Source organism: Varroa destructor, unplaced genomic scaffold (assembly GCF_002443255.2).
Source record: "Varroa destructor unplaced genomic scaffold, Vdes_3.0 BEIS01000001.1, whole genome shotgun sequence".
Classification (NCBI taxonomy): Eukaryota; Metazoa; Arthropoda; class Arachnida; order Mesostigmata; family Varroidae; genus Varroa; species Varroa destructor.
In genome coordinates, this window is record NW_019211454.1 from 49,790,860 (window position 1) to 49,817,655 (window position 26,796).

At 41.6% G+C, this 26,796-nt stretch overlaps 2 protein-coding genes and 1 long non-coding RNA gene across 11 annotated transcripts in view; 1 reads left to right on the forward strand and 2 right to left on the reverse strand.

The window, feature by feature from the left end:
• Nucleotides 1–10,441, reverse strand: part of MESK2 (misexpression suppressor of KSR 2) — a 34,287-nt gene extending 23,846 nt beyond the window's left edge. Inside the window, exons 1-2 of one of the 4 annotated variants that reach the window (XM_022800836.2) lie at nt 10,424–10,441; nt 7,517–7,576 (exon numbers count right to left, since the gene is read on the reverse strand). The gene's annotated coding sequence lies outside the window, so the exon portion shown is untranslated. Of the gene's footprint in view, nt 1–911; nt 2,070–7,516; nt 7,749–9,077; nt 9,097–10,423 lie in introns of those variants that run through there. The other 3 variants (XM_022800806.2, XM_022800824.2, XM_022800814.2) reach the window with 3 other exon arrangements.
• LOC111248474 (uncharacterized) overlaps nt 1–26,796 on the forward strand; it is a 66,083-nt gene that overhangs the window by 20,688 nt on the left and 18,599 nt on the right. For 2 of the 5 annotated variants that reach the window (XR_015320162.1, XR_015320164.1), the window contains one exon: nt 17,932–18,769. The exons of 2 other annotated variants lie outside the window; for them this stretch is intronic. This is a non-coding gene — a long non-coding RNA (uncharacterized LOC111248474). Of the gene's footprint in view, nt 1–12,976; nt 16,660–17,931; nt 18,770–26,796 lie in introns of those variants that run through there. One more of the 5 variants, XR_002672576.2, reaches the window with a different exon arrangement.
• Nucleotides 12,580–26,796, reverse strand: part of LOC111248453 (nuclear distribution protein nudE-like 1) — a 47,714-nt gene continuing 33,497 nt past the window's right edge. For both annotated transcript variants that reach the window (XM_086978902.1, XM_086978908.1), the window contains one exon: nt 12,580–12,900. The gene's annotated coding sequence lies outside the window, so the exon portion shown is untranslated. The remainder of the gene's footprint in view (nt 12,901–26,796) is intronic.

Consider the following 26,796-nt stretch of genomic DNA (forward strand, 5'->3'; position numbering starts at 1 on the left):
ATTATATATATATATCTATATGAAGAAAAACATCTCCTTTACCTGTAACCTTTTGGATATTAGCCCGCAAACGTGGACCTCGACAGAGCAGTTCAACAGACCGACGAATCTTTGCTCTTTCTCTATGTGTGGCTAGGCAACGAAGCTGATTGATTCCACTCGTTGTACAACGAAACAATGGCCAGGCTGGTAATGTGGTGAACAGCAATGATTGTTGCAATCGTATGTGAAACCGTTCGACCTTTACGAAGCTTAGCACGATGTCTGGTAGGTTATGGCGGCAAGGTGGCTTAGCTCTTGGCTCTGCATGACTCGACGACGGATCGTTCTCTCTATATTCTCCTTTGTGTACCTAACGCAACATAAGTACTAGATTCCCATGTATTAGCAACGGATTTCCGCTACTTTCTCTCGATGACCAAATGTGATTTTTTACTCGCCAACTGACATGCGTCCGGCCAGAAACACACACAGAGCGCAAAAAAGTGACATATGGCAGATTCGAATCGCGAATTCAGGCTGTCAAACAAAGCTACTGCACAACGGTCCTCTCTCTAGCTGTCTTGTCTCTTTCGGCGGCTATTTCGCTGTCACGTAACGGTCAGCCTCTCGTCGCATCGCGCATTTAACGCATGTTATCACTTGTTTTACTATAATATCTAAATTCGTCGATGCAGAGGACTCGTCTGGATTCCTCTCTACGACGCTGTACCAGTAATGGCACATGCTTTGCACAAAGTCGGCCTTTCTTCAGCGCCAGAACTCATTACCGCCCAAGACACGCATCTCAAAGGGCTATGCACGCGAAACATGAACGTGGTCTTAACAGCGAAATAGTCTTTTCTAAAATCCATACGACAAATCGCGTCGTTCTATATCATTGATCATCTATGAGTCTGGACTCTACTTACCAGTTCAATGTGGTTCCGACACTCCGATCGCACTTTGAGGTTGTCTCGTGTTTGGTTCGTTTGGTAACGCTTGCGTTTTTCGTGTTGGGAGTTTCCTCTGTCTATTTTTTCGCTCAAAACGACAAAGTTCACCCACTCTCCACCGCTTTTCGCCTGTCTTCACCTGCTTATCGAACCCTTCTGTTGCCAGCTTCACTAAAACGTGCTTCCAGCGCGATGAGTCTCCGAATCGTCTGCACGATATTTACTGCTTCGCGTGTGGGTTGGCGAGCAGGTTTTCTATCGCCGCTTTATTGTACTGTTTATTTCGTATTTTTCGCTGTGGAATATTTTACTCGCTCGCTTTACGATATTATCAGCTTATTCATTAAACAGCAGCTAGTGATATCCGGGTAATAGAAAGGACCAAACGAACAATAAAGAACATCCAATTAAGATCCGCCAGAGTTGTAATCAGTAGACGGATGCACACTTCTTTCTATATGTACGGAGGAGGCGATTTCATTGAACGGTCGGTTAGCCGGTGACCGCTTCTGCATCGAAATCTTCTCGGTACTTTTCTTTGCATCGTTCTCCTTTCCTACCTTACTTTGCTCTTCCTTCTGTTTCTCGCCGTAAAACTGTAATCTGGCTCTGGCTTGAACAAACGGCAAGGCTTTGTTGTCGTACTCGCTGACGTGTTATCACGGTGTCCCCACGAGTTCGTCGTCTCAATCAGAAACTGCCGCTATTACAATCGATTGCCGTTAATCACGAATGCTACATAGCCTCGTTCTGTTCGTACGGCTGTTTTTTTCAGGTCTCTCTGTACGGGTTCAGCGACGGCTACTGAACTGCTGTTCGTGCGGCGACTTCAATAGGAGTAATAGCAGCGGTCGTTGTGAGACTGACTGAGAGATGAGCATGGTGACCGCTGGCTCTCTCATAGCGGCATGAGCGCGTCGATCTGGCCTCGGTCAGCTACGTTGCTTTATTCGTGTAGTTCGGCAGCGATTGCTGCTTGTGTTGGCGATTGCCGCTGGCTCACATACGTGTTCGCTAGTAGTGCTTACTCGCCTTGGGTTTAGTATCGACGCTCACTACTTTGATTTGTGATCGCCGCGAGATGGCTGGTGGTGAATGGCAATGCTGGTTTTAGTTTAACGCTGACTTCTGCCGGACCCAATAGTTCGACCAGAGCGACGACCCTCCACGGGGCCTCTAAGATGGCGCTGCGGCAGCGGCGCCAGCAACTGCGGCAGCCGCAAGCAATAACCACCATTCTTTTGTGTATCGCGTGGCTCGCTCGACAGACGGCGCCACTGGCGAAGCGCGGTTGCGAACGACGAGGGAGTCGAATGAGGAGACCCGCGCAGAAACAAGCAGGCAACTAAGAAACAAAGACCGAAGGAAAGAGTCAACTCTGCATTCGTTTGGCAAGTGAAACAAACGACTGACAAAGACGCCAAAGGTCAATATCTTAGCAGCGTAACCGTAGCAGAAGTGATTCGGCCATCGCTCAGCATAGGAGAAAATTCGCACAAACGTTCGTGCTCGATGAGCTGCCATAGACACTATCGGTAGGGCATACGAGGCTGCCATGCGTGGAATAAGACAACCGATCGGCGAAGGCGACACGAAATAGAGACTATCAATTCGTTTACCGCTTGCCGTCTACCGTAAGTCACTTGATCAACCGGGAACAACCCCGTATGACCACCCACCGTACGGTCGCTCACTTTATTCCGTTGCCCTTCTTAGGAGTAAGACAAAGAACGAATCCGTGTGATAGAACGTAAGATAGAGAGAGCTGCCAGTAACTACGGCGAAAAAAATAAGAAATCGTGACGGCGAGGGACGAAGCCCATAATAAGCTGTTCATACTGTGCAGTACGACAAGATGATCGTGCCGAGATGAGTATGAATTTAGCAGAATGGCGCTATTGTTGTTACTGACTGTTTGATGACCGTTAACATTTTTTCCAAGAACGACCGGCACACAGATGTCGAGTGCTAAACTCAATGGAACTAAAGCGTCTACGAACGCAAACATAGACTGATGCCATGATGGCTAGCTGCAAGCTTTTCTGAAAAGTTTTCAGAATATATTAAGCCACTATAGAAAGAATGGGCAAATGATGAGTTGCAGAAGATAGGCGCTCAAACACAGAGTAAGTGATGGCCATCTTGTTTGAAATAGGGTCACAATACATAAAGAAGAAATGGAACGTGCTGAAAATTAGGAGATCACAATGTTTGCACACAATGGAAAAAACAAATTACGCATTTTGCGTATTATCAAATCAGCGTATTTGCAAATAATCAATCAGTTACTAATTTATTTACCCACCTTTGCCAGTGGGAGTCAACAACTTCATATACAAAAACAAACATTACAATATTCTCATAACGGAGAGATTATATTGAATTTTTTTTAAAACACTAAATAAAAATTACGCGAGTCGTTATAAATTATTATGTTAGATTTATAAAATTAATTTGAGAAATTTGCCAGGTATCCTAAAGATGGTAACAGGAGGCAACGAGCGACATCGTATATATCATAATTTCTCCTGTATCTGGGGCACCTATATGGAGTATGTTCAGGCTCGTGGAAACATGGTTTCCTGCAGCGTCTATGATAACCCATGCACGGCAAAGTGAGTGACGACCTGCTTGTTTTTTGGCCGCTTTGTCCCTCCCCATTCGCTGTTCCTTATCGCACCTGACACAAAAAATTCCCCATTAATCTCTGTGAATTTCGTTTGCAGCTTCTAAGATTTATCTTCATCGGCTTCAAGAGTCGTTGCCGGACGCTTAACGCGATTTTAGCTCCTGGGGATGGCGAGTTGGCTATAAGACACGGGAGGTAATTTCAGGTTACTGTGCATAGGCTCGGTACTCTTCTGCTTTAACGCAATTTAATTGTTTTGGGGTTCTTCACTACAAGATCTTTCCAGGAGACGCGTATTTTATTGGAACTCCTTTAGAGCAATTTGATGGCTCATGCGGTAAACACTGTCTCTCTCCAGTTTTTGGTGATACATACAGTCAACCTTCTGGAGAATAAGCATAGGCTTAGGCTCCCTTAAAGCAGGTCAGCTGTAAGGTAGGGTTTGGTATAATGACAACAAAAAAGTTGAGCATATTCTTAAAGTGAACCAGCATGAGAATAACATTGTCCCCGAACCTCAAATTGAAGGTTGTTTTGAAGTAGACGAACTCTGCGTGTAGCGGATTTTGCGACGTCGGTAGTGTTTTCTTGACATCGGGCATAAAGTCCTGTACACCGTTTCCGTGGGGCGCTTTCTCTCAAACCCATGTTGCTCCATCGAGATGACTTGTACATTTTCTATGTAGCTGTTCAGTCTCTTGGATATCAAGCCGAAGAGCAACTTCTAGCAAACGCTTTTCTTCACTGTTCTTTGCCATGGTGACGAGTGGTTGGGTCAGGTTTCCTTTAGGGCTCACTAACAAGGCAACATTTCTCCACTGGGCTGCGAAAGTACAACTATGTAAACGTTCATTAAATACTATCGTCTAGCACGGTGCTAGAACGAGGGCGCACTTGAAATGCTCGTTGCAGTCTTATCTATGCCGGCGGATTTTTCGTTGCGTCAGCTTCTTGCATTAGTTCCCGCACTGTAAAATCTTGCGGATCGCGTTGTATTGAAATCCCACTTTCCAAGCTGCGGCAAGAAAAGACCCAGACATCTTCACGAACGGCCGAGGAGCTAACTGTGCAAGTCGCCAAATTGTCTTGTTACATTAACCATAACACATTTTGCATGGGGGCTCGAATGGGTTTCCGGCCATTCAAGGTCCTGTTGTCTTTATGACGCATACATTCTTTGGAGGCCAAAAAGTTATATTCAAGCTGGATCTTGGCTATGAACCTGAAGGTCATCTGGGCTACCTGGGTAAGGCTTTAAGTGTAATTGAAGGACGGTCTATGCTTACGAGGGACGAGACGGAAAGACTGTACTGTAGACTGGAGAGTTTCAACCAAATACTGCGCATATGTTTCGCGTATTCATGATATCAAATACAGAAAGAACATCGTGAGTTCGTTCCGAAAGCTTGACTACATCTAGGCGTCGCGTGCTTGTCTTCTGACAGTCCGCGTAGGTGCAGCTTGAACAGTCGAACATAGAAAGTGAGAAAAGACGAATGGTTGAGCTCTATGGCAGAGAACGATTTTCGCCCTGGACCTTTACCTTATTCCTGATGATGTTCGTGGCCAATATGTCGACAACTAAACTTTCCGTACAATAGGAGGAAAGTCAGTGTCGACATGGGATTGAATATCCAGCAATCGCAGTACGGAAGCATTTCTTGAAGGGCCATAGTGCGGTTTGAGCTCGGATGGTCGGAACGGGCGTTAAGATCGCCAGCAATAAACCGAGGGGAACCATAGTAGGAAAACAGCGCTTCTAGTCCACCGACTAGTTTCTCCACCAGTCGAATCAACCGACCGACCATAGGTTGCTACGAGACTTAGTGTCTGCGTAAAGACGGCATGAAATCGCCTATTTTGCGACTGTAAAGGAGTGCAATTACCTCTACTGGGGCGGCCTGGTCTATTAGTTCTTATTGCAAGATAGTGCGCAGAATTGAAACGCGATCACTTATAGGGGCTAGTCTGGATTGGCACGGTGATGTTCGTACTGTTCAGCGCTTCCGGAGAGAGCGCACCAGAGTTTTACAGGTACAGCGTGTAATTCTTAGCGTTTCTTTAAGGTTTGGCCTCGTTACAAGTTCCGCCATCGTCCTCCCTTTTCTTACATTTCAGCCGGCCACTGGATCATCACAGAGTTCCTAATTGTTAGGATGGGTACGAGTTTTATGTCCAGTATTGTAACATGCCAGTCGAACAACATGTTTCAGACGTCTGGCACCTCCCAGCACGAAACCAAGTACGTCTGCGCCCGGTTTCGAACGCAGGTAACCTCGCGTCTCTTCAAGCTTAGTAGCCAATCGCATTACTATTGAAGCATCACGAGGATGATCTATTATCACGTACCGTCCCGCTTAAACCACACGCAGTCCGTATCAAGAAGCTTTAGCTCCTCCCGCACAAAATCGTTCATGGCTGCGCATTCTCGGCCGCCATTCATCATTATTAATATTATTCGCAATCGGTTTTAAAAAAAGAATGGTTTTATCATACCTTCGCGCCAGAACCCGCGCTATATACCTTGCAGTTGAATACTGCGTTCCATATGCAACACCAAATATTCACCTTTAAAAAACAGAATCTTAGAAGTTGTGTAAATTTAATTTTAACTGTTTCAAAGCTTGAGTTTTGACTAAATCACCCCTCTCAAGTTTGTGTTTCAAATAGAAACAACATCTTTCTGTTCGGTAACGTTTGAGTATTTGTGATTGATATTTATTAAGCCAAATAGATAACTAACTTGATACGCTATCTTCTGTTCACCTATTTAATGAAAATTAACGCTAATTAATTCAACTCTGAGCAATAGTTGGGTGAGTACCTCAATCGTTAAGAAACGGTTTGCAAAAGGAAATTTTCCCCTAAATAATAATCCACAGCCTAAACGTATCCAGATGACTTTCATCCGGTAAGTAAACGTATCCAGATGAAAGACTTTACGCACATTTTTCCCATTGTGCTTAAAGCAACTCGCGGATCACTTGGGAGTAACTCAACGGGCAGTTCCGCACCGTCCGGATGGAAAATGTGCTATCTATGAAGTCAATAAATAAACGTCGCACTGCGCTGTACAAGTCGATCTACTAAGCCGTTTAAAAAACGTTCTATTGACGATAAGACGTTGGTCTTCCGTATCAATTCAAAGCCATAGTGTAGTAAATTTATCTTGATAAAATATTTTTTTGGAATCATTAGTGAACCACGGAAAATAATATTTTTTTTGTAATTTTCTAAATCCTCTTGAAGTGGTCGTTCGAAAATAATGTAAGTGTTCATTAGACAATTAAAAAAAAGCACTGTTCATCGGTGCAGGAAATTGCAAGATGATTTTTCTCCGTGACCCTTCGAAGGCGAATTTTGGTGTGTTAGCCTGAGTTTTTGATTGAGCGGCGTCTTCGCCAAACTTTTCTCGTTCAGTCATTTAAACCTATGCAAATCTATCAACCGAAAGATGGTCCTTTGAAGTCGAAATAATAATAAAAAAACTTTAACTAAGAAAAAAAATAAGAACACTGATGGAACTGATAGAAAGAATGGAAAACCACAAGTTTCCTGATAACTTGTGATTTTTCATTTTTTTTTTTATCGATGAACCGCCATAGGCTATAACAGATACCGATTTCAATGACTGAAGATTTGACAAAGTTACAGAAAATATTGTAACAAAGCTGAAAACTTATTTTACACAAAATAATTACAGAATTAATTTTTTTTTTATTTATTATTTACATAGCTAACCAAATACCGTTGTAATTGATGTGGTTCAACTGTGTTGGTTTATGAGTTAGTATGAAGTGGTTTCTAAAGAACTTTAAAAATACTAGACGTCCCTATATAAACGGCGATATACGAAAAAATACGCTCTTTTTTTCCTTATCTTTAAAACTCCAGGATAAGACATCTGTATTCTTATTTAAATAAATAAGTAAATATTCAAATGTTTACAAACCTTGTGTTCGATGGAACCGGGATCTTTGACAGCTAATGTCCCGTAGTTGTTACCGTAGTGCTAGGGACAAATGCAAACACTCTTTACCACATGATCCTTAATCTATAGCGATGTTTACCAAGCACCATAGTGTAACCTCTAGCCTATCTGCGCACAGCGACAAGACTAGGAGCAGTCATACCGTTGGCAGCGAAATGTGAGACTACCGTGGTACGTAGAAACACATCAAGACATGATTAACAAAATGATTCCTAGTTCTCTAGCTAAATACGCAAATTGTGACGGTATCTACTCATAGCAGCCTTTACCTAAATTTCTCCCCTTGGCCATCCCTTTCTCGGTCAATCCATCTTCTTTTTTTCTGTGAAAAAAAAACCGACGCCAGCTTGTGTACGTCAGCGGCAATATTGCTCTCGTTCGGTTCGTTCAAAAGTCATTCTTTTGAAGCGACATCCGCTACCGTTATATAATGCTATGGGTAGCGTAGGTCACTGAAGCTCTAGACCGCTACAAGGTCCCAGGAGAACCGTCGACGAACCAAAGGATACACGGCGGCAATAGGTAGTATGACGAAATTAATAAAATGGCAATTGGGAAGTAGCATGTTGTCAATCAAATCAAACACAATGCTAATCAATCATTAACGGTAACACCATTTTCGGGTCATATTTGCGTTTAGCGAAGATATACGTCTACGAGCAGCTTTTTGGATTATTAAGCTCAGACGTCAACTTGAATCGTGTCTCATTCCTATTCTTGTACGATCGTGTATTGTGCCATCTGTCGCTTCGTTTGTCAATACACCGTTTTTAGTTGGTTATTTTTCCTGCTCATGTTTGTTGTCTTTCATAGAACGACAGGCCAATAGAAAATACAATGTTAGATAACATAAAAAGGAAGTCTGCTGGCAGTGGGCTGTCCTCCTTGACAGTCACAGGTTACCTGATCCGCGTACCTGTATTACTTCTATGCAAAACAGCGCATTTTTAAATAACCCAATAAGCATATGTATGTAATACTAAATGTATCAAGACTCTGTATTGCTGAACGGAGAGCAACAAACTTGAATATAACAGAAACAATCATTACGCTGAAATCAATACAAAGCCCATCGTTGCTAGTGGCTCCAGCAAAAAAGTTATGCCAAAACGTTACAGAGCGTGTCTTTTTTTGGGCGTGCATCGTGCATAGCCGAGGTGTTAACCATCGTCTAGGCGTGAACTACGTCAAACATGATAAATTACGCAAGTCGCAATTAAATTAACTAAAGCAAATAGTATGGCAAATACGGTTGGCCAAAGCGTAGTACCTCCACAGAAAAATTAGCTAATTCACGGCTCTTGCCCGCAACAACCTCGATGAGTAACTGGTTCACCCATATTATTTGTCCTTAGCCGGTGCAACACATATGTGTGTGTATATATATATATGGGGAGCCCTCACGTTTCATCTGTATATAAAATGTTTAATCTACCTACGATTTATTTTTATTTGCCGAATACGTTCCATATCAATCCTAATCGCCGAGCTGCACTCCACACACGTAAAAACAGTAACGTACCAGACGTATATGGCCTAGACACTTCTGCGAAAACAACGGCACACGAAAATCGTTTGTCTCGTTTATGCTAGCCGAATTAGATGTCTCTGTCCATCTGTGGTGGCAGTGAGCCATCTTTCGTCTTGTGCAAATCTGTTCCTCCCATCTGTTCTTCTATCGTGCATATGCAGTCACCGCTGGTAACACATATTCGTAGATCACAGTATTACTGATCATTGTCTAACTCCTTGCCATCCCTATAGCTTTCATCGTGGCGCACCTTTGCAGTGGTCAATTGCAATGAGATTATCCGTTTACAATACGTATCTATTATTCTTATTATCTGTATGGACCAATTAACAGCGACCAGCTCACCCTGTTTTGCTCTATGAAACGACGGCGGGTAGTTAGGACCGTTGATTCACAATCAGCATATGAAATAGAATCGAACGTTGTCGAGTAACGACAACACGAGCGCGCCAGCGATAGATAGTAAACAAATCATTCGCTCTACGTGTGTACACACACACTTTCTATGTGTGTTCTAAAAGATGTCGCAGAACTGTCGCTAATAGCCCGGCCAGTCTGCCTTACTTGGGTCACGGCAAAGTGAAATCGAAAAGCTGCCATGAGCAGCGCTTCTACTCAACGACCTTGACGTCAGCTCGCGACGGTGTCATGGCGGCAAAGCGTAATTTTCCAGTCGCGTTCGCAGTCGTTACTCCAATCGTTGCTCTTGCCGTTGTTCTGCTATTGTTGTTGTCGTCGTCGTCGTTTTGTCGTTATTCGAGTTAACCCACACAGAGATTAGCGGCAACAAATGACGCACCAGCCAATGATTGTTGCTATCATATTATACTTTATACCCGGAATAACCTTATTTACTTTACGATATTGGCGGGTACTTATATGCCTACATCTTCGCATGGATGCTTTCCTACACGTACTTCGGCAGAAGAAATGAAAGGGTCCTCTGTTTCGATGCTGCATTTTATTAGATGATAGAATTAATAATATTTCGTGATAGTGAACATAGCGCTTTTTATTAGTCGCCCAGGTGTCGCGAAGGGCAATGCTGCTCTTCCGGCCTGCTGTGGCTTGCTGCTGTTGCTAGGTGGTCAGTACAAAAGAAACCAGGGCCGGATGGAGGGAATGGGTCAGGAACTAGGAAGAGAGAAGACACTACCAATATCCTCATCATCATCTTCCTGTTACCAGCTTCAGCCGTCCTCGTTTCAGCTTTAATGCTGCTTTCAGTGGCGGCCGACGCGACGGAGACTCCCATCTATCGCTGGCATAATATCAAATTAAAGCTTATCTTTCACTGTGAGCTAGCGTCTTACAAAAATTCCGTACTTATGTCTTACCGTAATTGAACAGAACGAGCCTGGGAGACAGACGCACGGAGTGACCTACAGATAGAGAAACCAATAGGCATATGAGGATAAGTAGATTAACAAAGGAGCCCGTGCTAGCAACGAAGGTAAACCATTGTCAAAAAAGCAATAACATAAACAGGGTGAAAATAGGTAGGCTCCTGATGGACGGGAAAGTCAGTGTATATATGTTTGTTTATCCAAAAAAAAAAGGACAATACGTATTGCCTGCCTGCACAGCTGGTTACCTAAAATACATAGGCTTCAGCATCGTCCTCGGATAGGATTAAGCAGAATAGCCATCAAAATAGATTTATATTAAAAACAATAGATCACTGAGGAGCTATTGTGCGCTGAAATGCGTGGCCAGTCAGTCATATTGGACCACCAGCAGCAGTAACGAGAGTCATTTGGTAATATACTTCAATACAGAGACATGAAATGTCGTACTAATAGATAGATATTGCTAAAATGTTGTTTGGTAGATGGTCATTTGGCTTGAAAGATTGCTGTTGCATTCAAAAGTTGATCATTTACGTTGTGGCAATGAAAATGCCAGTTCTGCGGTGCAGATAGTGACATTACCATTGCCTGCAGGTTCTCGGCTACAGACGATGCGCGATAACGAACACTGACTAGGGCTTGTAGAGCGCAGAATCACATTATCCGCTATATAAGACCGTCACAAATGATTTACCTATAATACACGCTTAAATTAATTGTATCGGGTATATTCCTTGGAGGAGAACGTTTCGTGTGGCCACATTATTTCGACCCGTTGAAAACCAATGGATTTTCCTTCAAAAACTTTGAATAGATACAATTTCATTACCTGACGTGTCCCAGACAATGACTCGTTTGCCTAAGCCAGGCAAATGATGATTGGAGCCAATCGATGAACTAAACACTTCCATAGCTTCCGGCCAAAGACAACAATAACGATAAAAATACAAATATTAAGGCAAGGCTTGTGTTCACTTACCTAGCGTCTTTCCTTATATCCTTTAATAACAACGATGGAAACGGTATCATGTGATCAAGGCTATAGGCATAACGGGTCGCAAGATGCCTATTCAACTGCCCCTGCAGCTAAAGTACATCTGCAAATATGTACGGTGAATTTAGGTCAGTATGATCAGATCCACCCATCATATCGCTTACAAAGGCAGACAGTTTACTTGTGTCCTGGTAGCTCTCGCCGGATACTCCCGGACTTCCGGTAGAATTAAGAAAGCCTGGATCGATAGCCTAATAAACCTAACGATCTATCAATAGCCAACTTTATTTAGCTCTTCTATCTACACACTGAAATCCTGTTTGTCTGTGCGTTGGTTTATTCCACCCAAAGATCAGCTCCTAAGCGACTGGACCGGGCTGATTTTTATCCCCCAGATGTCCCCCCTCTCCCCCCCCCCCCCGCAAAGAATGAAAGTTTAATATCGTGTACCAAATGATAGATCTCAACAAGTCTTTGTATGTAGAGTAAATGATTCGCGTAGATATAGTCGAAAACCTACTGAATGGTTTATCTCACCCGGTGACAGTGAGGTGAAACTGTGCTTCCAGCTTTTTAGGTGCCTGTTAGAGCTATTCCTTAATAAGTGTCAATTGGAAAGCTATAGCGGCTGACATGAAAAACATTTTTTCTTCGAAAATAATCCCTACAAGGTTTTTTTAAAATAATCGAAAATATTTTTTCCACGCGTTTGTTGCCAATTAATAGATCTCGACGAGCTGAGTTAAAAAAAATGAATCACCCATACCTGTTTCAGCAAGGCCAAAAACCAAATATAGCTGTTTTCTTGCCTGAGTGACTCTAAAGTGGAAGTCTTTTACACTGAAATCTATTTAGGAAACAATCCTGATACCAATCCAACGTTCTCTATAAGCTGAATTGGAATGAAAATGCATGCTTATATGTCTAATTTTCGGTTTTTTCGGCTTAACATGGCGTTCCACAGAAAATAGGTTTTTTTTTTTTTTTTTTCTTTTTATTGCTTATCGATAGATCTACACGTTGGGAAGAAAATGAAATACATATACCTAGAAATGATATTTTTGAACGAAAAGTGCGAAAGCCCTATTTGTCGTATTAGTCCGCCTACGTAACAATGGGGTGAAGCTGTGTTCTGAATGCGAATTTCAAATAGATTCCAGTGGAACTTTCCCTAATTTATTTCTAGAAAACATGTAAAAGTACAAACTTTATTCTTATTGGCGTTCGTATCATCTCAGAAACGTTTAAGACATCAGTCAAAACACTTAGGAAATGTTCATTATATTTGTTCAATATCCAACTACCTACTAGATAGCAAAACCTAAAGATAATGTTGATGCCATTCAATTCCGTATAGATCTACGGTATAGAATTTTCGGTAAAAGGAATTAGCCTTAATGTAGGTCAGTAGGCTTGTCAGTAGTAACTTGAATTAGAGGTTTGTTGATCGTCAGCTTGGGCCACGTACATTCTGGAAACAGAATCAATTATCCATTACTACAAAATTACGTCGTAGAAAGATAACATGCGATGAACGAGACAAATCAAGAGCCGGCTGGTAAACACGTTCTTAAAAACACGCTTATGAAATCACTATAAAAGAAAGATAGCCCAGAATAATTAGAACGGCATAATTGTCATGCGGGGTCTCTGCTAACTTAAGTGAGATTAGCTAAATTGGTCAACAGCAAACATGGACTTGGGGTAAAGCGCCCAGGTTCATCGTGTATTAGGCACAATAAGGATCAATATAAGGGTGAATATGGAGCAATCGTTATACATCTATATATATAATATTAAAATAGGCGGATGATGGAAAATTCGAGGGGAAAATATGAACGCCATATCGGATGTCGACCGTTAACTTGCGCAAGCAATATCATTGGTTGTCACACATGGTCTGGACGGAAATACCAAAATGGTCAAAATAAGAGGAGGGCTTCTTCAATATTGTGGTATAGTAGTGAATCTCCATGCAAATTGACAAAGTTCTGCGTTTTGGTTTACTACAAGGCCAATTTAATGTTGATGCCCGTTATTATAGTAACGTTTACCTTATTGATATAAATGTGTATCCTTTCACAACACGATATTACACACAGTTTTGCCGTACTGCCATATTCCTAAACACCGATCACCAGAAATTTACTCTCGTTTGTTGTCATTGTGCTTCAGGCCAAAGACGCCCCGCAGCTTCGCGCTCATGTCTACCGTTTAATTATGAAGCAACGAACTATTGCAATTCGTTTATCGGACTACTCGGGAAGCAGTTCTACCACTCGCTGAATAGCGCTAAGTGGCCTCCAGACACTTCTCGTTCTAATTGTCAAGTAGATGCAAACTAGACGAGTATTGAGTGCTGTATGCGGCGCATGGGAAAAACGACATCTTTGAGAAACAGACGCATACCCGCGCGAATTCAAAGCACCAACGTCGATTGCTTCTCTGTGACGCACAAAAATAACGTACGGTGTTGTATTTACAGGGTAGGGTTTCTGCTATACAAGACAAGATGAGGCATGCCTGCAAGCTAGTAGTAGTGCGCGGCAAGAAAACGCGCCAAAACTCAGCATATGGGCTTAAACAGCAAGAGTATCAACAACCGCTGTAACATGTCTCATACAAACCGAATTTTTTGCTTACTTTTCAGTCGTCTACCCACTAGCCAAAGTTCCCAAAAAACGTCGCCCAGTATAAAGTTCTCACAAAGATAAAAAGTAACGACAACGACAATAGAACAGCACCACTATTGAGCAAAACTAATTTTGGTTGTTAAGATACATCGCTGTCGATCCGTTAGAAACTGACCTGTTGATTGATTGAGCCTGGACTGCTTTTAGGGAGCAAGCGCAATTTTTACAATCGGTCTGTTCAAGAAACAGGTTCGGGATTAAGACGCTTTCGTGCTTAGGCAAACATATACGTGGGGTTTGGTCTGGATAATAATAACTGGAACATATTTTAACACTCGTCTCCATGTTTACAATAGGATTCACGCACTGGATATGGATTCGGTGCTTGTCCTGGTGTCCAGGTGTCTGTCGTAGGCTAAGAATCATATCTTAGCTATAATTAGCACACCGCTATATCTACATATATCTCGTAAATTACGCATATAAAATCAACATCAATGTATGTATACACAGGATGGCCGGAAAGGTTTGTCCAAGTAGAGATGGTTGTCCGGTCACATTTCACACGCGTTAAATCGAATACGAGTCGTGTCAGGCCGTTGTTGGTGTCATTCGAAAGCCGAGAGTTCACAATAGTAGTATACTAAAAGACGACTTTTTGCAAAAACCTTATATCCTTTATTACAGTAAAGACACAAATTTTATTTTACATATGCTATTTATGATCAGAATGCGATATTGAGGGAAACGGAGTGTTTCGGTGCAAAGTATGCTCGGAAATACGGAAAATATTAATGAAATCATTGCCGAGTTAGGCAAAAATAGTCCCAAATTACTTGGGAAAAAAAATTAGCACACACAAAGAATACACTCGACGAACTTTACAGAAACGCTATGAAATTAAGCCAGATGGCTGTTGATACAGGATGGATCACATACGACAGTGTTTGATGAAATAGGTTACTGCAAAGCAATTGATAGAGACATCTACCATCAACAACTTACCAGACTACGACATGCCGTTTGAAATCGACCGCTCTTGATCGATATAAGCGTATCGTTCACCATCTTATCTATCTTAGCACAAACCCGGCACAAACTGATAGAACTTAACAGGGAGAAGCACTGTATAGTCCAAGCCCTGTACAATCAGACTATTGTTTGTTTCAATCTCTGCAGAAACTTCAATCGAAGCACCGAAAATCAATTTTTCTAACTTTCCATCAGAAACCACGAAGTTTTACAATGATCGAATTATTGTATTGTCAGAAAAATGACAGATTACAATGTCGAGTTTTTGTGTCAGTTTTAGTGGTCTATATATATATAAATATTTATTAAAGCTATATGTGACAGTGATCGCTACAGGCAAGGGACACTAACGCGTGCAAGTTCTTCGTTACGAAGAACTTGCACGCGTTCTTTCTTGAGTATTAAAGCCTACTCCCCGCTACCGTACCTACCTCGCTCCAGCTGGAAAGGGCTCAGTCATTTTAGAATTTAATATTCACTACGGTTTCAACGACGAAACTATATATGTAATATAACCTATTTGTATTTTATTTTGACAACGCCACATCTTAGATTTGTTTCTGTTCCGTTTGTAACGTAACTTGGTCGGCCTTATTAATAGATAGCAAAGCGCTGCATACGTGTCTGGTCCAGGAGCTTCCAAGCGATCGCGCTCGTAAACTATTAAGGTCCTACAGGACGACATCTTGACGCAAACGTGACTTTTTTTTCACTGATTAACTCACATTCCTCAAGCCCTTCATGGATTGAATGAAAACAACATTGCGCCCAGCTCACACCACCATATGGAACGTATCGTAGAGCACAGCTGATAGTTCCGGAACTATCTCCAACCTACACGATTACAAAGATTTTCACATGTACGGCCCCAAGAAATGTTTCGAATCGGACTTAGAGACCTATTTTCGATCGGTAGCCTGCCACCCTGCTTAGTTTTATCCTATTGCGAGCAAAGCGAACAGTTAACTATTTTCTAGGAAGCAACGAGGCGACCGATTGCCTAAATAATTTCCTTGGATGTGCATGGCCATAGATAGCTTTGTGTAAATGTACGTGTGTTTTTGTTTGTTCCTATAAGCATATGTGTGTGGATGTGTGTGCGTATTTGTTTGTTCCTATGTGCATACGTGTGTAGATGTGTTTGTGTGTGTGTGTTTATCCATGCAATCGTCAGACACACACGCGCCGTCGGGCGTTGCTATGTTTGGCATTGACTACGGGTCGTCAGTTGCCGTCGCGCCACACAGACGCCGACCACTCACTTACTCTTGATGACAGTTAGAAAACAAGATGGACGGACATGAGCGCATGGTTACGCGTTGCTGTGGGCTCCACCGTACCGTGGATACACCAAAAAGCAAACAAAGGTAGTTCGTCACAACTCTAAGGCACTCGAAACAACTTTGGTCATTGGACGCTTCTGGTACTGCGATCGGAGACGCGCGTATATTTCTCCATCTTATAGGCGTCAAATAGTTGTTAGCACAGTCATTTAATTATCGGCCAGTCAGAGACAACAACAAGTAACGCGGATTGAAAGATGGGCACGTGAGGATATTCACCAGGTACGAAACGAGTCGACTGTGACAATAGAGAGGGATATAATGCTCATGATATTGATGGTGCTGCCAGTGCTGATAGTGGCAATGTTGTCGAAACCGCTGGATCACTGAATACGCTGAGCGTGCGTAGTGCGCATGTCAGGGGCCAAATAGGGGAAAAAAAACAGATTATAGTAACGAAAGTGTGCTATGAGTGACAGCGAGATCCCAACAGTATTTGATAACGTTGAAACGTCGCAGCGGTGGCGTCAAGATACAGAAAGGTATCAACGACGACAACTGATATTACTTTGGCTATTGTTTTGGATTTCGGCTGATTTCTGCCGCTGCATCTAATGTGCGTGGCCTCTTTTGCGTAGGCAAGGGAATTTCGGGAAATTCTGCGGGAAAAACATTAACCTCTGTACCTAGCATGAGAAATCTAGTGTGTGAGAAAGCTCTCGATGATTTTAGGCACGGTCGTAATGCGTCTAAAGATAGCTTTGGAAGCTCAGGTTCAGAACCGCTTGATTTAAAAAATACACGAAGTGACTTACTTATATTTATATATATTTATTCGAATAAACTGCCCGAAATAATCAATCTACCATCTAATTAGATTAGACGTATCGGAACACGCCGTTGACTAACTGCTTGACAAAAAGTGTTGTACATAAGAAGCCGTCTTTGTTTATCTACTCAAGGACTCATATATGAGTGAGAATAAAGAAATGAATAAAAAAAAATAATGAACCAGTGTGTATTCAACACGATCGCTTTTGATGCAAGTCTTTACCCAACTTTTTTGAAATATCTACCATACGCTTGCAGAGTTATTGAAATTAATAATGATACTAAATGGAACCCTATTAGGTGGCAAAAAGCGCTCAAAAAATCCATCGTCATATATAACTATATTGTCGGAAACATATAGGATATTAACATAAGTTCTCAATGCTACGACTATACATAGTACATTCCTATGTTCCATATTGACCTATATGTCTATATCATTGTGATAAGACTATATTTTACATTATTTGCAGAAAATCTGTATGTATGTCCTGCTTTTTGTCTCTTTACTGAGTTTTTGCTTTAGAATTGTTCATATGATACTTTTCTATAAAAGAAGCCCTAAAAGTTCAACATGTTGATACCTCCGAAAAAGTTGTGATCCTTGTTCAAACTATATGTAGTATTGATTTATATATATATATATATATATCGGTTATAAAGCAAATGAATAAATATGTGCGCTGCTTCCGCATTGTGATGTTTCGTATTTTCCAATTCCAGGTTGCCGGCTGCACGAGAAATATTCGGTAATACTTTTTATAGGTGAACTTATATATGTATATATAAAAAAAGAAGAAGCACGGGGCGTCGATTAGGCGTTGCGATTGATAGCAGCGCCAGCGCTTTCGGACGCGAGCGTTTCAAATGACCGCGCTCAGCCCAGATGGCAACAACAGTTGACTTGCTATAGCTATAGCAGAGACGAACGTTAGAGGGCGATGGTGACGGGGTTACGCCTAAGTAACGCCAACCTTATGCTGTCCTCGACAGAAAGAAGTTACGTCAAACCATTTAGGGCTGGTTAACGGTCGCGCTGCATCGGATGCGTAGACGATAACGGAAAGGCGGACATATTATGACACAGCGTCAACGGCACTAGCAACAAAGATCCTTCGCTACTGTTGTGAGGGCTGCCGTCGGCGTTCACGTTATTGGTTGCCACAGTTAACTGTGTGCACGAGTTGCTCTTTCTTCCTTTGTGGATAACTCCGACCAGACGCTAAAAAAGACGTGAGATAGATACATAGACGTGTAGCTCTACGCAGTTATATTGCATAAGGCTAAAATGAAAAACAGCATATACTGTTATTGCCACTATTTTCGATGGGATTGCCGTTGCTTGCTGTGACTGTTGTTGTTACGGAGAGTTTGGGAAAATGAAGAAAAGTCATCGTACCACTTTGCGCTATGGTGTAGGGAGTCACCGATTCACAGAACCATGAAGTGCCCTAGCAAAAGAAGTCGACGCATCAACTTATGCTTAATTCATTAAACTCTTTATGTAAACGCTCTATATTCCGGCCGGGACAAGGGTAGATGAGTATAACTGGACAATAAGGTACGTTATACCAAAGGGTATGCACTAAGCTATGTTGAGATGAGGCAGATATTAGAGAGACGATATATTTTAACGGCCAGGAAGAAACCCCATATGTATACAACTCGACGCCATAAGCGCTGTAAGATGGAAGCCTACGGGGAAAGTAGAGACAAGGGTATACCCGTAAAGACTGCTTTGAGCTATTGACGGACAGCGTTTGTCTATAATTACTTATAGACAGGTTAATACGCAGTAGTAAGATATCTTCATAGATAACCTTGTTTCTGTAGAGAGGATAAAGCAGCGTTTTGGAAGGAACAATAAAGACCATGTGTCCATAACGTTGGCGCTGCCTGATTGCTAAAAACAAAGGGTAGCAATGACGGATAAGACTTGCATACTACTTTTTAAGAGCACAGTGCCAAATGAGCTATGCTTAAACTATGATTGAAGATATCGTTAGCATATACCGAATGGTTGACATCATACTGCCAGTTTTACGTGTGAGTTTCTTTCATTTCAAAACCGCTTTATAGATACAACTGAAAAGAGAAGAGCGGTTTTGCTAGCAGAAATTTATCAAAGTGTAGGTACTTCAAAACAAATGACAAACGCCTAAGGATAGGATCAACCTATCCGAAGCTACTTTTGTTGTACGGCTGGTGAAGGCGCGACTTCGTCACATTAACGAGCAGGAGACTGGACACGAAGCTCTTTGCCCAACTAGTTGTAATTCTCATTCTCTAGTCTTTTCTTGCTTAATTGATTTAGTCTAAGCTGGGTCTTGTTGCCCCTAATATTATTCGATAAGTTGCACGATCGCTAGAAATACTCATTACTTTCCCTATGGGTTTGTTATTACGGGTCGTACGGAGCTGTGATTATTGAAACTATTTAATTGCTAATATTTGAACTTTAAAAACTTATTTATAAGCTTAAACGAGACAATTATTTGTCATTTTACGTAACAGAGACCACATCCCTAATTCTGAGCCCGTTTCATTGTCCTCTCAACCGATTAGTGGTACAATTTTATACCTCCAATGATCGTTTCGCGGTATTGCTAAATTGATTTTAAAATCCACACACAAGCCCTCTCTCACGAGACGGTTTTTCGCTATTCTTTTTTCCATGAACTTTGTCAAACTTAAAGATACCTGGTATAACTGTACTAAATTGCTGTAGTTAGCTTTACTGACAAATGTAAAGCACTTTCTGTCCACGTATATTTTCTTCCCACCTACTATCGACCTCTAATGAAACTTAGGGCAGATTTGAAGTGCAGCAGGACGGGAACTGGATTTTGCCCATTGTAACGTTCTTGAATTAAGCCAATGACGATATAAACAACGAATCTCTTTGCTTAGGGTTGCAAACGATTAGGTAATGAGATGGGACATGTTCTGAGCATATGTTTAGACAACACAACTAAAAATATACTCATTCATGAAGTGAAACCAAACAATTAAGTTCTACGCGCGCAGAAGATTTTTTTGAAAAATACAATAAAATTTTTTCAATTATTCAAAAATTACAATACAAAAAAATATGTATTTTAAATCCTTAAATCGAAAAAATAAAAAATGTGTATTGACAGATTTATCAGAACAAATTCCTGACGCACTGTAGTGCTCTGGAAGCTTCCATTAACATATTGTAGTACGCCTTGAAGCAAGCTTTATGTTTCAGTAGCAACGACCAAAAAACAAAACACTAGGAAAAAAAGCTGGAAAACAAGCAATACGGAAAAGTGTACAAGGTCAACATTTATTGTCGTAAAATCCATAAGTAACGGCGTCGTTCGTACAAAATAACGTACACATACAGGTATCAACTGTTTCTCCACGTCCTAGCCTTGATCGATGACAAGTAATAACCGCAAGTATTTCCGTGATAGATATGATTTTTTGCTTATAGATATGTCCCATGATTGAAATACCCATCTGTGGATAAGATTTTATCGGCTCAACATGTAGTTAATGAACGATTTTTTTTCTATTATAAATATAGATTCATGCAGCTCGGGCGCGCTTGTCAGCATGTATATGTTAGCATATCAATTCAAGATTGATTATTGATGCCATCTGTGATAACGCATTTGTGTAAATCAACCTTGTTCCCCATAATAAGCCTACTTTATGCTATATGAGATAAATAGGATGCCAGGCTTAAACCTAAACTGTTCATAAAGGACAGACTTGCCACAAACACTGTGTGCAAGTCTCAGGAGTTGTGCCCTTTTTAGGCTCACTATCCTATCTAGAAATGATTTAAGCAGTAGACTGTGGTTATACAGCGTCGTTTGTTTACTTCTTTTGTCACATTGTCCAAACGCCCTCCTCATTTAAGCTCACTTGCCATAAAGTGATTATAATAAGATTATAATAAGCAGCGACTCGGTTTACGATGAAAAGGAGTCTGGACTAGCAATGCCCGTATGTGTCCGTAAAAAAACATTGTCATCACGGTTATCAAAGCACCAAAGGTGGTTGGGTCGGTAAAGGATATTGGGATTCGAGGAGGGGGTATAGATACTATGAAACAGTTCATTTTGAATTTCTTCATAAAATCGTATGCTGTGTGGGCTTATCTTGTACAACTAGTGCCGGTTGCTAGGGCTTTCAAACAAGCAAGAGCACAATTTAACGAAGTACCCGATTAAATACCACTCAATAACAATCGAAAGGAGATACAATCAGCTACCAGGAATGGCAGTGGGGAAATTTTCAGCCAGAAACTCTGTATAAAAGTATCTGTCTGCAAATCCATTATTAGCATTAACCAGAATTTCTCGAGTTCCATTCATTGAGGCGTATTAATGCACAGGTATGTACATATATCTATACTTATTTACAAATCCATGTAACTTGCGTGTTAACTGCATGCTAAATCATGATACCACTCTGTAAACAGCTGCTTTTCAAACCCCCAGGTAATACAGGTTATTAGGAAACGTGTGACGGGGTTCTTAGAGTAGTCGTTTTTATGGCTATAGCGGCAAGCTTCTGCCGGTGGATCCTTAAATTGGCAGTTGGCATTCGAAAGGTATACACGCATTTAGGTTTTTGTCGTAACGGCACTGATAGACGTAAACGGATTTATGTCACCATAGATTTCGACGTCACAGCCTGGGTTTGTCGGCCAGAGGGTGTATAATTTTATGGCGATAGAACCAAACAACAAGGGTGTTCCCCAATTTGACCGCTAGAAGGTTGTTAAACGAACGTATTACGCAGTGAGAGACGTCATGACTCACATTTCATCGTCGAGATATACATACGCATCAAGGATCGCTAATGAAATATGCCTGGAAATCTGGCTTTAAAACAGTGCGTATCGATTCACAGTTGATAAACAAAACTCGAAATCTAAGTAGACGACCAAAGGTCTATTTAACAGTACGTTTTTTCGAAGAGGACAGAAAAACAGCCTATAACTTTTACATTTTCTATCTGAAACCTATTGCGTAATGTGTTAGCTAAATATTTACGTCCATTTTATGTCTGCGCATTAATAATGACACCAGTTATTTCTGTCTGCTGTTCGTAGTACCTTTGTTTCTTCGTTTATTTTGTCTGTTCATTTCTGACAGATTGGTTAGACGAAGTAGACGGATTCGTATTTTCTGACACTTATCAGATCGTCTCTTTTCGCCCCTTACAAGAGAAACGACATTTGCTTTACCTCCGTGACGATGGCTACCAGTTGTCGATAAATCACGACAGCACCACGGTAAATAGCAACACGCGGGTGAAGTTACGTTGCGCACCGCGACAAGTGTGGCCAAAGAAAATAACAATGACGCTGATGACGACAACGACAATAAATACGGACGGAGAGCGAAAAGGATACGCCAAACTCGTCACAGCCAAAACATGAATAGGCGTGATGACAATTTGGTGGGTAGAACATGTTTTTGTTCTCATTGACAACGATATTATTGTCGACTAGGGTGAACGAACGATCGAAAAAAGGTCACTTCGCCACCTTCGGCCGTTTAACGCATCAAACAGCTACGATAGACTCCGGTTTAGATGCGCTGGGGTGCGCGAAGGAACCAGTTTGAAGAAGGAAGTGGGTGCAAAAGTTTGGGTCACTGCAGACAGAGGGAATTTCCGGGCCACAGTAGATCATACATTACACAGCCAGAGACCTCTTCAGATTTCAGCTTTGCAACAAAACAACGGTGATGTGGTCACCTTATAGAGTCAAACTGTCATTAGCAGACGACAAGCGATAACGGCTGTGAAAATAATCGACTGAGCGACATGTTTCCAATCAATGTACGATAACTGCACGGTGGGTACCCATGGCCATTCCTTTTTTTTTCGTAGACAGTTCCGCCGGATACACCCCATTTTAGCGCTGGATCTTACCATCATTGCAACCCGCCAATCCTCAAATATTCGTACTTCGTTGTTAACTGATAAGAGCAGGTAGAGAAGATATACGAAAAAAAAATACAAGCTGATCATTGTCGTGCAAAATAATGACCAGCTAACAGCAGAAGCAAGGTCATGGTGCCAAGACTGATATCAAGCACAAACCACGTATTTACGTGATCAGCGTACATTTTAGCTATTTTGCGTAGTTGTCGTTGCCATTATCGAGTATGTGACTGTTATCTTGTTGAGTTCTACTGTCTCGCAACCTCAACATTGTCCGCTTAAACGATCATCGTCTAGAGGTTGATCGTCACCGCCTGGTCATTACCATACGAATATATTAACGAACCAACGAGATAGAATGGCTGACTCACTTAGTAGCTCAGAGACACTATGGCGTCCTCTGGATTACAAACACAGATCTAACGCTGTGTATATTTATACCTATATAAAGGTTTGGCATCATGCTGACTCGACGCGCGAGGAAACTGAGGAAAAAAGGCACGACACCTACCATTTGGCTAAACAACACTGCACGTTAAGGCGGTTGGGTTGATAGAAGGTGTTGGGATAGGGGAGGTATGAAACAATTCACTTTAAATTTCATCATGAAATTGTATGCTGTGTGGGCTTATCTTGTACAACTAGTGCCGGTTGCTAAGGCTTTCGAAATGTGATCGCAAGGCGAGTCCAGCGCTTATGCATGTAATCGCGCACAAATATTTCCGCGTTTGTCCTACTATATACACATGCATATCGTGCATTCATACACAAAGTCCTGCGCTGGCAAGCAAGGTATAAGGTCTGAGTAATGGGCACACGAATATCACAGCTGTCAAGTGGGACTCGTACAAACTTAGCACTAGTTAGTTTATTGAGTCTGATTGTGAGACGATAGAAGCATACGGTGTGCAGAGTGGGTGCTTGTCAGGAGGTAACAGTGACAATAAAACCGTGATAAATAATCCTTCTTCTTCCACCACACTTCTGAGGTCTGCCCTTAACAACAAGAGTGGAGGAAGGAAAACAAGAACCGTTTTTCTAGCTAAAAGGCTTCCAATAAAAAACAGAGGTAAGTGATGGCGTTGGCGAAATAATTGCTTTCTGATGTAGATATCCTGCTGATGTTGGCGTCTTGCCATTTGACCGTGTTGCAAGATGTCTCACCAAGTACGTGTGTGCTCGTGTAATGTTGAAGATATATTTCACGTCCAAGACGGAATTAGCAATATTAAACACATTCTTCTCTGACCTAATTATGTGATGGCTACACGGGGTTTTTTTCACAGTGCCTTTATGTCAAATTCGGCTAATCCAAATATCCTATTCATAGACGACTCAATTCAAAGCAAAATTAGTTATTATTAATGACAGAAATGATTGTATTTATATGTAACAAAAATACAATGGCGATGCATGAAAGATACTGCTGAACGACATCCTAAGGATATATCGACATTAGATACCCTATTGCGCTCGATTTAAATTTTGCTTTGTAGGATAGATAGTATTCTATTATTTATGTAATATATGAAGAGAGAAGATCCAAAAGTAAGCAATTGTTTAAGGTCGGCGTATCAGGATAGTTCTCTGTATCGAAAGCTTTTAATATGAAGAACAGAGATGGCTGTTTAATCAAGATGCGACACAGACTTAGCGATATGTTGATTCTACAGGATAATAGCAGTAAGTGAATCACAAGGTGGTTTGGTAACTGTATACAGTAAAAGGGTAATGATATAATTGACCTTATAATGGTACTTACAGAATAAATAGCGATTGATGGTAGCTCAGGTTAGAAATGCACAAACGAAATACAGGCGATTTAATGAAGACTGTGATTGGATCTTTTTACTTGAGCATATACTTGTTTGGTTGTCAATGAAGTTATTGAACGTGCACGAGTCATAAGCATGACTATCGGGGAGCGGAAAGGAATTTCAGCAATGCTTGAGATTGCATATCAGCGCTTTATTTGTTTATCTTGCAATTGTCTGGACGCTGTGTGTCTTGGCACGATTTACGTGCTGTTCGGATCTGTTAGTAATAGTTCTCTGTGCAATCGCTTCACAGGGAATTGCTGCTAACAATTCTCCAGGACATCAAAAAGATCTGGAAAACGTAGTTGAGCTCCCAGACGTTTTCACGGACCTAGTTACGAAGCGTCGTCAATGCGAACGCGCTAAGTTCAATTTTCGTTTCTTGAGTAGTTAATATCGCGAATAATACCAGAATATAAAAATTAATTTTTAAATGCGAATAAACACTTAACATGGTAGAAAAATAATTTTTCTTAAAAATCTCGAACATAATAAATCTGGCTAAGACATATTGGTTTTGAAGGGTAGGTGTTGTTAGAATCGTTACTATTGAAGACGCCGGATTCTTAGTTGGAAACAAGCCTGCCTTAGTCCTGTGCAAAGCATGATAACCTCATATAAGTTTCCGTTTTTTTTTCGTTTCAGAATACATATTTTTGTCCATAAAAATACCCCGGATGATATTGGCACTCGAGAGCTAAGTTTATATGTTGCTCAAACAATTCTTCAAGGAACTTTTTGGACAAAATCGTTAACCCAATTAAACCTTATCGCTTTGCTTAAACTGCAGCACCTGTCATCGAAGAATCTCAGAAAATTTATTAGATATTCACTGTTCTCACACTTCACTCACACGGGTACACACGACAGCCGTTCTAGTTCGGCTTCGATAGGCAAGTTTTTCCCTCTGAACCACTTCACTTTGTTTCCTACAATGAGGCCTTTTGACTTAATTGGAAACTGCATGACAGCGGATGACTGTGGAGCATTACTATTAGCGGGAGCAGAATCGCAGGACCTTAGACAGGACCAGACACTAGGCTAGTACAACCGAGCTTAGTGGACGGCCTTGCCGCCTCTCACCTTCTATCTACGTCTCTCACGTCCCTTCAGTTGCAGTTGTCAGCTGTAAAAAGGGTGGATGAACAATAGATTTGTGAAACTCATATAAGCTTTCGGCGATCTTTTTGTTCCACAGTTCCTTTAACGTTTGCTTTCTGTGCCTTCGGAGGTGCCTTAGGATGTGACGAATAGCGTGAAGGTTCCCGCTCAACTGCTGCGTCGCCCGCTTACGCTCAATGTTCTTAGAGACCCGTTCAAGCCTGCCTACTCTGCCCTGCTAGTACTGCTCGGCGCTTTCGGTCGCTTGACCGCCTGTAGGCCTTTTCTGTCTCTTTCTTGGCCTTCTTCCTCTTCCTGTCGTTTCTGAACCCTTTGCACCAGGTGCGTTTAGTCAAAGACAGCAACCAACTTCTATTGCCTCGTGCCGTTCCAGGACTTCGTTCTTTTAAAGCTAGTACTGGAACAACTAAAAGTACACTAATTAGTTTAGCTTTAAGCAGAAAGTTCTACGAGTCATATGGTACCCTTACTTGTAATTGGCGATATACTCCTTCGGAACGTTTTCTAACGATAAGTCTATTAAACGAAACGAACGAGCCCTTGCTTTGGCTACCTTCGGAGCCTTGCTACCATAGCGCTGTTCTGCCAACAGCCTTCGCTTTTACCGCGCTTCCTCACGTCCAACAACAACGCGTTAGTGACTTGAGTAGCTTGAAGAAAGCCCTAGCCAGTTAATCGATTGCGGAAGACAGAGAACTTAGTAGTCGTTGTTGTTAGG